Source organism: Andrographis paniculata, unplaced genomic scaffold, assembly GCF_009805555.1.
Source record: "Andrographis paniculata isolate CXL003 unplaced genomic scaffold, ASM980555v1 Contig80END, whole genome shotgun sequence".
Taxonomy (NCBI): Eukaryota; Viridiplantae; Streptophyta; class Magnoliopsida; order Lamiales; family Acanthaceae; genus Andrographis; species Andrographis paniculata.
In genome coordinates, this window is record NW_026137618.1 from 217,689 (window position 1) to 234,472 (window position 16,784).

Genomic DNA, 16,784 nt, shown 5'->3' on the forward strand with positions numbered 1-16,784 from the left:
TCTCCTGAAGTAAAGCCATCAAAAAATATTAACCAATTTTGGGTGCTTACATAAGATACACACTCAGTCGGTTCCTGCTCACGACCTGTGAAGTTTGCCAAAAAATCTGCTATTGCTTGGCCTTTCACCACCCTCAAAGGGGAATGATACAAGTCGAAAGGCGCTAATTTAATGGCCCAATTTATAAGTCTGCCCTGCATTGTAGAGCATTGTAGGTCTTTGCAACATTAACTTGATGAGATCAATCTTTGAAATAACCTCAATTCTTTTGGGCAACATATAATGTTCAAGTTTGGTGCATGCAAACACCAATGAATAACACATTTTTTCCGGCATGGTATAATTTAATTCTGGTCCTGTGAGAGTCTTGCTCAAACAATAAACTGCCCTTTCCTTTCCATCATCTCCATCTTGTGCCAAAAAACAACTGACCACTTCATATGTATTCGCCAGATAAAGTTTAAGGGGCCGACCATCCTTGGGAGGCATCAACACAGGTGGTTGAGCCAATGCTTGCTTTATAGCTTCTAAAGCTGTCTGTTGGTCTGGTCCCCACTCAAAAGCAATTCCTCCCGCCTTCAATAATTTAGTGATGGGTCTGATCTTTCCAGCAGCATTGGAAATAAACCGTCTGAGATAATTCACTTTCCCCAAAAGACTTTGAATTTCCTTAACCGTCTTGGGTGGTCGGCTGGCAAGAATTGCCTTGGCTTTATTAGCATCAATCTCAATTCCCCTCTCATGGACCAAAAATCCCAAAAAGCTCCCAGCTGAGATATCGAAAGCACACTTAGTCGGATTCATCTTCAACTTGTACTTCTTCATCCGACTGAAAGCATCTTCAAGATCTTTCAAATGTTCCTCAAAACTGGAAGATTTAATGATGACATAATCTATATATACCTCCATAGACTTACCAATGAGATCATGAAAAATCGAATTCATGGCCCTCTGATAAGTCGCCTTAGGATTCTTCAAACCAAAAGGCATAACTGTCCACTCATAAATACCTAAAGCTCTTGGACATCTAAATGCTGTCTTGTGAATATCTTCTTCTGCCAAACATATTTGGTTATATCCTGCATAACCATCCATCAAACTGAGAATTTTATGTCCTGCTGTTGAGTCAATTAGCATGTCGGCCATAGGCATCACATACTCATCTTTAGGAGTGGTCATATTAAGATCTCTAAAATCGATGCATATCTTGATCTTACCATTCTTTTTAACCACTGTCACAATATTGGCCAACCAATCTGCATAACGGCAAGGTCAGATGAAACCTACTTTAAGAAGCTTCTGAATTTCCTCTTTGATCTGAGGCATCAAATCAGGACTCATACGTCTTGGAGATTACTTATAAGGCTTAAAATCCTTTTTAATGGGCAATCGATGTTCTATTAGACTTCGCTCTAAACCAGGCATTTATGAATAATCCCAAGGTAAACAATCAATATTGTTTCTTATAACGTCGAGCATCAATTTTTGTTGCTCTTCAGACAAGTAACGACACATCCTGATTATTTTTGGAACCAGGTCGGTTCCTAAGTTAAATTCCAGCAAAGGATCTTGTGCTGAAAAAGCTGGCTTTGTTTTCTCTAATAAATCAGGCAAACGAAATTGCTCATCTTCTTGAAAATGAACATCATGAGTCTTTTTGCTTTTTTCTACTTTTTTCAAAAGCTGGTCTAAATAAAACTGATTAATAAGTATATTACAATTTTGTAAATTTGAACCTTCCATAAAAAATATATTACAAAAAGTAGGTTTGGCTTCCTCAAGAGCCATACAACAAAATTGTTCTTTTAAAAGAACATTGAGTTCTGGCTGATGAATTTAAAACCCTTCTTTGGGTATTCATTAGCCATAAAGAACTGAGACACCGGGGGTACATGACCGGAATAAAAAATTGATTCTTCAACTTGTTCTGATGCTCCAAACGGGTTGTCATTTGCTTCCATTTTGAAGACCTGATTGCCTTCCCAGAACATTAATTGTTGATGTAGTGTTGATGGTACACATTTAGATGCATGAATCCAGTCTCGTCCAAGTAGGATTGAATATGTAGTATCTGCATCCACCACAATGAAAACAGAGGAAATCCTTTTAGGACCGAATTGAGGCGACCATCATGCCTTATGGTCTGGTCGGCTGCCCTGTAAAGCTAGTCATCTCAAAATCCACAGGAGATATATCGTGAATTCCCTTCCCTAACTTCTTGAGAGTCTTTAATGGCATCACATTGAAGATGGCTCCGTTGTCTATAAAAACCTTTGTGATTGGTTTCCCACAAATATGAGCATTAACATATAGAGGCTTTAAATGAGAGGCCGTGCCTTCTGGAATAGGAGGGAAGACTATTGGAGGAACCTCTGACTAAAAATCAGGATCTGAAATCTCTGCCCATTCCGGCTCTTCTATAAAATCATCCACCAGACTTGCCCAAAAGGGTTTTTCTTCAATCCAGTTAATTCCTGTCATTCGGCAGGGGACACGTGGCCCTAATCAAGATTTGACAGACCTTGAACCGGTCTCTTGAATTTCATCTCTGGTTTCAGTTTCAGATTGAACTGTCAGAGATTCCAAACGAAATTTCTTCAGAGATGGATTAATGTTAATCCTCTCGCAATACTAACATCTGAAACCCTCAACTCTTTCATCTAACACGCTTTTACCCTTCGTTTGTATGGACCGACCTTCCTCATTGCAATTAACAGTACTTCGTATGCTGGTCGGTTGCCTTGACGAGGCGACCCCTATGGGCCGACCATCTTCTGCCTTATTCGGCTGCTCAAACGAGATGACCCTGATGGGCCGACCTCTTTCAGTATCTTAGCAGCACCTCGGATGTCGTTCGGTTGCTTCGATGAGGCGACCCGTATGGACCGACCTCCTTCCGGATAATTATTAGTACCTTGCATATTCGGTTGCCTCGAGGAAGAGACCTTATCCCTATATCTCGCAGCATACCTACACTTGGCATTCCGAATCTGAGTACGATTCATACCTGGAAAGCGAGGATCCACATCAATTGGTAAAGATTTTTTATTTCGAGTCCATTTTCTTCCGACCGAACCCGTCCTTCTAGTCGGGTGGTCCTGAACCAATGCTTGCTCCTTTAATTCCACATTAAAGAACCATCTTGGTTATTCTATTTTTCAGCCACTGTTTTTTCACAGACCTTGAGTTTTTCTTCTGGTCGGCCACTGTTTAATGAATTCCCTTTTTCTGATCTAGAACTTGCTTGTATATTAACCATTGCTGTAGTTACTTTTGGAAAAGGTTGTTGCTCTACACCCAAAGTGATATATTTGAGCCGACCTGCCTTAATAGCCTTTTGGATCTCATTTTGAAAATGAGTGCATTGACTTGTATTATGTGTGAAAGAGTTATGCCACTTACAGTATGGCCTTCCTTTGATTTCTTCCTTAGTAGCCAACCTCTGTCCCTTTGGAATTCGGATCTGGCCGTCAGTTAGCAAAATGTCAAAAATTTCATCGACCTTTGAATTGTCAAATGTAGGTTGCTCTTTTCCTTAAGTTCCTGGCACTGGCTTTAACTTAAAGCATACATAAGGCTTTCCTGAAATGATTTCGGCCGCTATTTCTTTTGTTTGATCATAATCAAAGTTGTATGCTTCTGTTTCCATACTTTCCATATGCTGAACTTTATTACGCCTGAAATTCTGATCGTTTTCTCTAAAAAGAGACTCTAAACGTCCAACCTTGGAAGCAAGACTTGCCAGATCTTCCACATCATGAGCAGTGAGCGCCTCTCTTAGGCGACCATGCATATTTCTGACCACTAAATTGGTCATTTCTTTTTCATTGATTATAGTAGGACAACGTCCTTTCATCATGCGCACCCTTTCAATAAACTGTGAGGCTGACTCTTCTGGATATTGATTCAATTCCAATAAATCGGTAAGAGAAACAGTTGGTAAAGGATTGAAGAATCTAGCATGGAACGCCATTTCCAATCCTTCCCAAGTTTGTATTTGCCCATGTAGCAGGTTTACAAACCAAGAGGAAACTGTTCTGGTGAGAGATAACCCAAATAATTGCAGTTTATAAAAAGGATTATTTCCAATTTTCCCTAACTGTGCTGTAAAGCGACCCACATGCTCTATGGTGGAGGATCCATCATCTTTCCCTGAAAAAGCATGGAAATCAGGTGGTCGATAATTCATTGGCAGTGGATAGTCGTTAATGATTCTTTCGGGTAAAGGCCTTTGATAAGCAGGGCGGTTGGCCATCTGAGGATTCAGGCTGAAATGCACTCTCAAAACTTGCGCAATTTCTTCAGGATCCACACAAGGGTGTTGTTGATCAGGGATAAAGATGTGATCTTGTACATGTGCTCCTTGCCTCTCTTCCCTGACAACGTTTGGTTGCAGATTGTCACCTCTTGGTGCCAAAGGAACATTATTAGGGAAAGTTAAAGGAGTATTTCCCCTATCTGTTTGGTTGAACGTCATAGCGCTTGGATGTGTGCTGTCAACGTATGATGGCCCTGCGAAATTTGCTTGCATTCTTGATGGTGATATCCCTAGTGGTGTCTGAGTGGGTTGAAGAGTAACCCTTGATAAAGCTTGATCTAACATGTTCTGCATGAGATTTTGTTGCTCGCGTAACATGATGTTCTGTTGCTCGCGCAACATATTTTGCATCGCCGAAGTTTGCTGATTGTTCAATTGTTGAACATAAGACAACCAATAGGTAGGTGGTTGGGGAATCTCCCCTGGATTTGGCATGACGGGTGGTGAAACATTTTCTCCCACCGGTACTGATGATGATTGAGGTTGTGAGCCTGGCATATTGATCTTTCTGATGATTCAGCCAGACCTCAGTCATATGAAATTCTATGTTGATGTAGGATCAGCAATCTTGCCTTTCTCCCACTGTGGTTGCCAATTTGTTGATGTGTTTTTTCAACAATAAAAAGTAAAATCCGAAAATAGGAAATTATCTTCGAATTTAATATATTAAGTGTCTGAGATTAGAAATCTCTAAACACTGTATGGTACAGAAAATAAACTGGAAAGTAAAATACTGGAAATTTAAATGATGATCCCCGAATCACTGACTTTGTCGTCATTTGAAGATGATTGAAGATGCCTTTTCAGTTGCAAATCCCAATCCTTAAATATTCTTCAGAAACGGTACTTGAAACCGTCGCCCGAATGGTTACAACGCCTCTTTCTTCCAACCGTCTGCTAACTCTTCCTCTGCTAACACGTGCCCTCAGCCGACCAAACTATTACTCTCACTCGCTCTCAACAGTATCCGACCTCCACACCAACTGATTTGCCTATCCAACCGCGATTCTTCCGATTTTTTGGATCGACCGCAGACCTTCCGCCTTGTTGGTCCGACCGTAAACCTTCCGACTTATTGGTCCAGCCGCAAACCTTCTGACTCATTGGTCCAGCCGCAAACCTCCTGACTTGCAAACCACCCGACTTGTTGGTCCAGCCGCACACCTCCCGACTTATGGACCACCCGACTTGTTGGCCCGACCACAGACCTTCCGACTTGCACATCGTCCGACCCACTGACCAACCGACCTGCAGACCATCCGACTTGTAAACCGTCCGACTCGCAGGCTTTCCTCCTTATGGACCACCCGACTTGCAGACCTCCCGACCTGCAAGCTGTCCGACCTGTAAACTGTCCGACCTGCGGACCTTTCGACCCGCGGACCTTCCGACCCGCGAACCTTCCGTCCTGCGGACTTTTCGACCCGCGGACTTTCCGACTTGCGGACCTTCCGACCTGTGGACCTTCCGACCTACAGACCTTCCGTCCTGCAGACCTTCCGACCTGCTATTTCCTTAGAAATACGTCTATTTCACCCGATTTTCTCGAAACACCCCTTGATCAGTCCAACAAACCCAATTATAGGTCCATTTGTTCTTCTAACTTGGATTTTTTTAACCTAATTATAAATTTCATACGTAACAATTTGATATATATATTTATAATTCAACAAAAATATTTTTTATAATTATTTCATAATATAAAAAATAATCATTTTTTAATATTTTTAAAATATATAAAAATAATAATATATTAATATATATTTTTAATAATACTCCCTCCGTTCCGCTTACCATGTCCACATTGTCGTTTCTGTCCGTCTCACATCCCATGTCACTTTCATTTTTTGGTAAATAATTACACACTATTTTTAATTTATTTTTTTAATTTTAATTAAACTAATGAGTTATCTTAATCTTAATTTATAATTATTTATATTATATGATAATTTTTTTCACTAATATATTCTTAATTATCTACTAATTATACTTATCCTAAATTATCGTGTCTACGGTGATCCAGACATCCGTGGGACAGAGGGAGTATTATTTTAAAATATTATTTTGAATAATAAATTCAATTTATATTTTATAGAAATAATTAATTTAAAATAATATTTTAAATTTTTTACTATAGATTTTTGAAAATATATATATAATGATTATTAAAAATATATATTAATATATTATTATTTTTATATATTTTAAAAATATTAAAAAATGATTATTTTTTATATTATGAAATAATTGTAGAAAGTATTTTTGTTGAATTATAAATATATATATCAAATAATTTTAACCAAAAAGTGAAAATAATAATAAATATGAACTACAATATGATTATATTGAAAACATGGTCGTGAACATGGCCTAGAACATGACTATGTTGATAACATGGGCAGGAACATGGCCTAGAATATGGTTGTGTTGAGAACATGAGCAGAAACATGAGCAGGAACATGGTTGTGTTCAGAACACGGGCAGGAACACGGCCGTGTTCAGAAGTGCAGGGTAACAAACACGGTCGTGTTAAGACCAACATGGACGTGTTGGCTGCCTCGGACGTCCAGTCACCTTCTAAGTCATCCAACACGGCCGTATTCAAGCTAACACGGCCATGTTCAGTCCCAGTCAACCATCTTGGACTAAAATTGATAAATTTTTATTTGAGTAGGACCAAAATTGATAAATTTTTTTTGAATAGGACCAAAATTGATAATTATGATATTGAATGAGACCAAAAATGATTTTTACTCTATTTCATTTTTTAATTAAACTATATAGACATTTTTATCTTTGACTTTATTTATAAAACACTTGTACGCATAATTTCTATCTTTGTAATTTAATTAAATAAAAATTGAAATTATTTTGATACTAGTGTATAATTAATTTTATTAAAATAGTAAAATAGAAAAGTACTTGAGTGAGAAAAACAAAAATAATAAAAAAATTTACAAGTTGGGAATGAGGGAGTATATATATTCACAAAATTATACTATATTATAAATATATATGTAATTTGTCACACTCATAGCCGTCTCGAACTTTTTTAAGGCCGTGAGCAAAAACATATTTTACGCCCTATAAACATCAAGGTAAATGTACTTTCAAAATAATATCACTAACGCTAACGTGGACTGGATGAGAGGTTTATGGCGGAGGTCCTATAAACACTCTGCTAAATGTATTTTCTAAATAATATCATCAACGCTGGCGTCGGCTGCATAAGAGGTTGACAGCGGTAGTCCTATAAAGACCAGGCTAAATGTAGTTTCAAAATAATATCAGAAATGTTTGCTTGGGCTGGATAAGAAGTTTATTGCGGCTCCTGTACCATCCACTTATGAAGACGCGGGTCTTTCACAACACTAGGCTAAATGTATTTTCAAAATAATATTATCCACGCTGGCGTGGGCTTCATAAGAGGTTGATGGCGGCGGCGTAGCGGTGTCGAATCAGGAGAAGAAGATGGAAGGCGAATTGGCAGCGCTTCATGGTGTCCGGAGATTTGAAAAGCGAAAGAGATTGAGTGATGAAGAAAGAGAGAAGGCGAGTTTGGTCTTGGTGGGCGGGCGCGGTGATAAGGATTTAGCTACGATTAAATTAGGAAAAGTGAGGTGCAATATGATTAGGAAGAAAATAGAGGAAAAATATATAACTAGAATTTAAAATTTAATTTTAAAATTAAAATTAAATTGGATAATTCAAAGAAAAGAAAAAAAAACTATGCCTCCGTCATTCAAATCTATACTAATTTTCTTTTTTGGATTGTCATAAAAAAAATATTCTCATTTCTTTTTTAAAATAAAAAATTATTACACTTTTGTACTTTTTTTACTATAGAAAGAAAAAATAACAATTATTACTCACTTTTATTAAAACTCGTACCCGGTCAAATAAACATATACTAGAACGACGGACAGAGTAAAATTTATAATAATTTTAAATACAATAATAATAATTAGATAATATTTTTAAATATAGCCTCTCTTAGTTGGGGGCCTTTGCTAAGAGCTGTCTGTGGTCATGTAATATAATATGTGAGCAATATTACTTGTTTTAATAGTAATACTAATATTTAATATATTTTTTTTCTTTCTTGAAATGTGTCAGACTAAGGCCCAAGCAATAATCCATACTCTTATATGGTATATAATACCATGATAATTTTCCTAAATAACATCTATTATTAATGTATTTTAACATAATTAAATTCTAAAATATTTGATTGATGGTTGTCCGAATATTAAGAGTAGCGAAACATGTGCCAAAGACACGTCATCTTTTATTATAGTTTTATAATTTTACGAAATAAGATGTAAGAAATTATAAAAATATTATAGAAAATAATATTTATTTTTAAAAATTTTATTTGTTTTTGTCGACTACTATTAGTATATGTATATATCGTATTTTTTCGTTATAGCATTTTTAAAAAGTATATAGGAATAAAAAATAATTTGGTAAAATAGATATACTAATCGATCAATTATATTATACTCTTTTCATCATTCAAATAGAAGTTCATTTTCCTATTTTTTTAGAAAAAATATTTTTTTTAATTTTTTACTATAAAAGACAAAAATAACCAATATTATTTACTTTTATCCAATTAATTATTTTTATGATATAATTCTCAATATGCATAATATTTATATTATTTTTCTCACAAAAATTAACAATCTAGTACAAAATATTAATGTTTATATTAATCAAACTATTCATCATACCAAAATAAAAAAATCAAAAATCAAAATTAAATATTAAACAAACAAACCCAAGAACTTTTTATGATATAATTCTCAATATACATAATATTTATATTCTTTTTCTCCCAAAATTAACAATCTAGTACAAAATATTACTCCCTCCGTTCCACATAATTTGTCCTTTTTTTTTTGTCTGTCCCACATAATTTGTCGTTTTCCTTTTTACAAATATAATTATAGACTTTAATCACGTTTTAAAATTCATAAATGATTTTTCGGTCACCATTTTCACTTTATCTTATAACTTTTTATTTTAATTAAACTATTTAGTTATCTTAATCTTAATCTATAATTATTTTTATTAAATCATAGATATTTTCACTAATAGATTTCTTAAATACTTACTAATTACACAATACCTAAACTTTATGCTTAAGCTAAATGAGTAATTTTTATATTAAACCCGCTAGTCATCGTACTAAAAAAATTTTAAACTAATATATTAAACAAACAAACCCAATAATTTAATAATTGCATATTGAAAAGGTAACAACATTTAATTACTCAAATTTAGAATTATTCCATCCCTCCCACTTAATTTTTCTACTATTTCTATTTTCGTCCCACATAATTTGCCCTTTCTTTTTTCCGAAATACTCCCTCCCTCCTTTAACAATATATTAATTTTTTCATTTTGGTCCCTCCATAACAAAATATCAAATTTATTTTTTAGTAACTGTACTATCTACCTAAAAATGTCTTCAAATTTACAATATACTACATAAATATTATTACATTTATATCATACAATACTAATAAAGTTAGTTTAGTCTTTTTAGCTTTATTTATGCTATATTCTAATATAATACTAATATTCGTAAAACTTTGTGCAAAAACAAACATATAGATAGATATGTGATGGAGAGAGTATAACTATACGCTTTAATCACATTTTAAAAGTCGTAATTTATAATTTTTTATCTTAAGTAAACTATTTAATCATTTTAATCTTAATATATAATTATTTTTATTAAATCATAATTCCTTTTACTAATACATTTCTTAATTATTTACTAATTAGCCAATACCTAAAACTCTGTGCCTAAGTTAAAGTATAATTTATTACATTAATATAAATAAAAAATACAATGAATCTTATATAACTACAAGAAAAAATCATTTTTGTAACAAAACTTTTTTGTCTCTAATTCTACTTTTTCCTTTACTAATGACATTAGAGACGGAAATAGGAATGTAATTACGTTAGCTACGTGAACTTTAGGAATGAAATTCCGTTACAAATATATTATCTTTTTGTAGTGTATAGTAATCGAATCAATAGTATTATATAAAAATATTGGCTAAATTATACTAAAATCTACATGTGGTTTCACAAAATTGCGCGAAATCTCTGTACTTTAAAAGCTGCCTCAAACTCTTTTGTGGTTTCATAAACTCTCGCAACCATTCTTATTGAAGGGTGTTTGACCTACATGCGCTCAAACTGCGAATAAATTTCAAAATACTAATTCTAAACTACTAAAATTATAACTATATTTATTTATCTTATATTTAGTCCCGAAGAATATTAAAAAAGAACTTTTAAAACCACATATACACAAACTATTACGGGGTATTATTATTTATTTATGAATAAAGGGTGTTTGGAAAAAAGCTTTTCGAAGAGCTTTTAGATTATTGAACAACTTTTAATTGTTTGACCAGTCAAAAAGCTAAATTCTGAAAAGCTAATATACTCAACATTTTAGAAGAGTTTTTCATATTAATTTTGGTTATTCCTTATTTACCCTTAAAAATTAATTATGTATTTTATATGTATAAATATATTTTAATTGCAGTATTTATTTATTATTTATTAATATATTTAGTTTATTAAATTATAATTTTATTTTTATAAATTTAAAATAGTTACTATTATTTATTATTATATATAAATCATTGTATTTGTAAAATATATAAATCTATTAAAATTAAATCAAATAAAAAAATAAATATTATTAATTTATTTATATATTTTTATTATATAATTTTTACATTAAAAATTAATAAACAATAATTAATATAATAAAAATATATATACAAAAGATTTATTATTTTATATTTTACACAATTTCAATAAGAAATTATTATTGTTTTTGAATAAAAATATCTTTCTCAAATCTAAAAAATAAAAATAAAAATAAAAATTTTATAATATTTTTATAATTTTCAATAATTAATAAAAAAATTCTCATAAATTTTAAACTAAAATGAACAAAATTAAATATTTTAAAAAATAACATATCAATGTTCTTAATTGTCATTTTGCATACAAACAACTAATGTCAAACACTTTAATACAAACCGCTAATTGAATTAGCTAGTCAAACCCGCTAATTGAATCAGCTATCAACTAACAACTAAAAGCTATCATCTAATTGCCAAACATAGCCTAAATAATAAGAATAATAAGTATATTTGTAATTTTAAGGGTTTACAAATAAATATTCTAAAACTTATTCCCATTGTGGGTGCATACAAGTCAAACACCATTAAATAAAGATGACCGAGAGGGTTAGATGCAGAATTTTATGTAATCACGAAGAGTTCAATGTAATTTTGTAAGTACAAAGATTTTGCGCAATTTCTTGAAACATACAAATCCACTAAAATAATTGGTAAGAGAAAATTGGAATTATAAAGCATTATAGGGCCATATTTATATTTAGAAAAAAAAAATGTTATGGCTATAAATTTGAGAAAATGACAATCTGATTCACACTCTAAACCCAATCTCAGATCTAATTCCCAAATCATATTCTCGTAAATATCGCTTGCTCTTTCTGAGGATGTATTTGTATTCCGATTTCAGACCGCAATGGATTCTGTCCCGGGTATAAAATATTGGATGTGAACCAATTGGGTCACGTCACAGGTCCGGGTAAAATTTTTTGGATGCGAACCTGTCCTATAACACTTTGGCCGGGATGGGTCCGGAATGGAACTTGCCCCCGATTGGCATTCCTAGAGAGAGTGTGTTGAGTCTCAAACAAATTTATGTATGGTTTCAATGTGTGGGTCTTAGGCTAGGAGGAAAATGAATAATTTGAAAGAGGTTGGGCCGTGTCGTTGGGGGAATATGTAAGGTCTCAAACAATTTGTTTTTAAGGTTTCAATAGTTCATAATATAAATTGATCATATTATCCATTTTTCCTATGGTAGCCATGCTTAACTTTAACTTTATATGATTGTAGGTTGGCGATTTAAAAAATTTATATGGCATACGTGACCCGTTGAAATTATTCCTAGAAGTCGAGTTTGGACCAGTAACGAATCATTGCAAATACAAACAACTGTGGTACCAAGACTTTTCTTTTCCATCACATGATTAATGAGTTTCTCTATTTTATGATTCAGGATTCGTGCTTTGTGCCGCCCCTTTGTATAACAACTAATGATATTTTATTGTTCTTCAAAGCTTACTATTCTATGAATGAAAAACTAAGGTATTATTTTGATATTCTTTTCTTCGTTTGGAAATAAGTTCACTAATTTCAAAGTAGTTTAACAGATCATTTCTATCCATCTTTTTGTAGATATACGGGAAGATTTTTTGTGAACCACTTTGCTAATCCGATGCATATCTTGACTGCTAATTAAATGAACTTTCTGGTTTTGATGTTCATCAAAGTATCAAACATTACGAAATATGTAATTCGAAATGGTAATATTTTTGTATGATGAATTTTTGCGTCACCTCATGGTTTCCATTATAATTTAAATGGAAAAATATAACAATTTACTGTATACATTGAGTGAGAGCATTTATGTGGAGTTCAAATTGGCCATTATTAATTAATTTGAATCAAGTTTGAACTTCCAAAAAGGTATAAAAACTCAATTTATATTTTGATATCCAATCGTCTTATAGAAGAAACTGTAGCATCATACTTCAAACCATGAGCAAGCATCTATTCTGATTTTAAATATGATTTATTATTATTATTATTATTATTATTATTATTATTATTATTATTATTATTTCATGGATAAAACTTTTGACATTGGAGTATGATGCCATCACTTTAATGCGGAAAAAAAGTGACCAAAAGTTTCATGTTTTATGCCGCTTGAAGTATTTTGCGGTCCATACTTTGGATATACAATTGATGTATGGATTATTAAAGCGGAGATTATAAGGTACGGAGTGACAACGTTGGCCAAACTTTGAGAAGAAGGAAATGTGTAGGATTAAAGAAGAAAGAGCGACATGCTACTTAAACTCCCTCTTGCAGACATGGTATTATATATCATATTTTCAAAAGGTGAAGTATTACTTCCAAAGGACTAATGCAAGTGTATATATATCATTTATGATTCTCACTTTATATATTTCAAATTTTGAGAAATGTGAGGAGCCAATAGAAAATATTATCCTAGCTCTCCACTAGAGATTATTTTATAAGCTTCAATGTAGTGAGAATAGTGTTGGAACAAATGAGCTGACAAGATCCTTTAGCAGGGATCAATGTGATGCTTTTGTACAACATGATGTGCAGGAAATGAATCGACTGCTATGTAAATCACTTGAAGAATCCACGACGGTCCCTAAAAAATACAAAAATTATAATATGAATTTGACATAATGCCTTTGAAGATGTATACAAATATTCTATTAATACATTTCTTACTGGTATAGGGAACGGGGGTAGACGGTACTATGAAACGGTTATTTAAAAGGCATCATAAGTACTACAATGAATGCATTACTGTCTACTATACATCAAGTAGAATGCAGTCATTTTATGGTATTTTTAATTTATTGGATAAAATATTACATACTTTGGCAATATGTATTTCTTTCTGATTTTATGACATGTGTGGCAGATCTTCAACTCGATGTGAAGGGTTGTCATGATGTTTATGCTTCACTTGATAAGTTTATTGAAGTTGAACATTTTTACATTGATAACAAAGACTGTGCAGATCACTTTGGTTTGTAGGTGGGTAGTTCAATTCAATTCATTGTTCATATATTGCATTGGCACTTTACTAAAGTTTTAATTAATTAACTTGGATCATGTTATAGCAATTATATTATTTTCTTGTTTTGCATGCTAGTTTTTCATTCTTAAACGGTGATATTGGTGTGATGATCTTCCTACTTTAGGATGCTCGGAAAGGAATCTTATTTATGGACTTCTCACCCATGTTTCAACTGCACTTAAAAGGTTTGAGTATGACATTGGTGGAGGGTTATAGTAAAGGTAAGCCATTTAATTTTTCATCTAAATTACCAGATGACGAGCATGCATACACTTTTTTATACATGGCACTTATAAACTAATTAAGGCCACAACAGTCAAATATTGAATGTGATTATCTATCATTGTTGTCACAGCGTCGTCATGGCGACGCCACGGCATCCTGGCGCGTTATGGGGAGCGCTAGGCTTCACCTCCTCACCTTATGTAATAAGGCAGCATGGTGACGCCACGGCGTTTCCTAATCAATCCAACCCTTCCCAATCCAATTAGCCCAGGCTCCATCCTAAGTTAATTTCAAACTTACCTCACGATGGATGGAAATGAGAGTTAGCGTCTAAAATTATTAAGAAAATTCAACTGAATTGAAGAAACTTGGCATCATCATCCACATTTATAGAATTTTCACCTTCGTTAGAAAATTTGTTTTTTATTGGAGTGAAATTTTTTAAAAACTGTCGAAGATTACCTGGGTTTATTCTTAGATTATATGCCAATTTAAAACCAAGAATTTAAATTTGACTCTGTGGTTGTGTTCTTTTACCGTTTGATATTATTATTATTATTTTTCTATTCCTTTAGTTATTCGTGTTTTAAGAGTTATATTTGAAATGAAGTTGTTCGACTTACAATTCAAATCGTTTTAATTCCACATAGGCTAGAAGGTTTTGCCAGGCGTGTGTGTATATATTGGTGAAAGTAAATAAACTCGAAGGCTTTCCTCAAGATATAAATTTCGAACAATTTTGAGGTCAGTTTGTGACAAGATGGACTCTGATGGCTCCACGCTTTGCACAACATTCTTCTTTCTTAGGTTGTTGGGAATTCATATTTGCTTTGGCTCCACGTTAATTGTTTATGTTAATCAATAGATTGCACATCATTTGGGCTTCCATTATTTCTTTATTCTATCTTGCAACTATAGGGGTATATGCATTTATAGATTGAAAAAGTTTTAAGTGTGGGGCTGCTATTAAAAAATTTTCACTTCTGTTGTTTAAAACCAATTCACAAGTGTTTCGCCCTTCACCGGGCAACCATTTAACAGATCAAATTTCGGACTAAACACTTCTGTAATCTGTAGCTGATGTTGCGCTGTATTTTGAATAGAATTTGCGTGTATTTTAAGTGGTACATATGTTCTAAATTTACTGTTTGGTATGTCAGGAGGTAAGATCTGAGACTAGCGTCGTGTGTGAGCCAGTCGGCATGATACTTTTATTTAAATCCAGCCAGGTATACGACATTCCCAAGAACATTATTGTGTGAATAAGCTGTAGACATTTCATTCTGATGATTCTTTTTACATTAAATTCTAAGGAGGAATGGGGATATTATTGGCTTTCAAAAGCCACTTAAAGTGCACGCTAGAGTTTGACTTTCATTGTTCGGATGCTCCCGCATTTTTTCAATATCAGCATATTATCCAAGTATGTTTTCTGAGCAGTTGCTACTTATCACTTACTGGTCTATATCTGTTTGTCGACAAAGGACACAAAACAAAGAAAAAGTACATGAACAGAGAAAGAATTCTGTCTGTTTCGTGGCAATGCATACTGCTTCTCCCAAATGACCATAGCTTTTTTGTAAAACTGCTTGCTTGTACAATTGGATCTCCTTCAGACTGATACATGTTCTATCATACTTTGAAGATGTTTGGTTAAGTTTATTTGAAATTTTTAAGCCAACCTTGGTGCTTCTTACATGTCATAAATCAAGTTGTCCTTTCAAAGTGTATGCACACCTGAAAAATAACTTGTGTCTGAAAGTATGTTCTTCTTTCAAAAAGCTGTGTATATAAGACTAGGATGAGATATAAAGAATAATACATGGTTTAAATACTATTTTGTTCTTTATTACATTTGTTTTTTCCCACACTAGAACAAGCATGGAACTAACATTTGTTTCATTGTATATCTTTTGTGCAGAAATACCCTATTCATACATCACAACCCTTCGTAGTTCGGCAATCAATGTGGCTATAAAACAAAGCTTTAGTGTTTATACTCACCCATTGGCGAAGCTCATGAAGAGATTCAATTCATGGATGAATGAATGGTGATCGTAGATTCTCTTGCTCGCATGAACGAGAACAACAGTGAGATGCATTCTTATTTTATGGCAAGGTTTAAAAAACGAGGGAGGATCCAACAAACAAGGTTGTTTCCTTGTGTGTGCTATGATAGCTTTTGGTAGCACATAATAATAAAATCAAAATCAAAATCAAAATCAAAATCAATTAATTTGTAGTGGTGGATGAATTTAAATTATTTTCGAAAAATTTTAAAACTAATTAAAATAGGTTCGGAAGTTTCGAGACTAATTATTTTAGACTAGTGTGTTGATGTTATATTTTAATATTTTGTTGGTTTATAAAATATAATGCATGATATGCAAATATTTTATTATTGTTAGGAGATTTTGTTTAAAAATATTATTTCATGTAATTCAGCAATATGTTTCAATAGTACACATTTTAATGTCAAAGT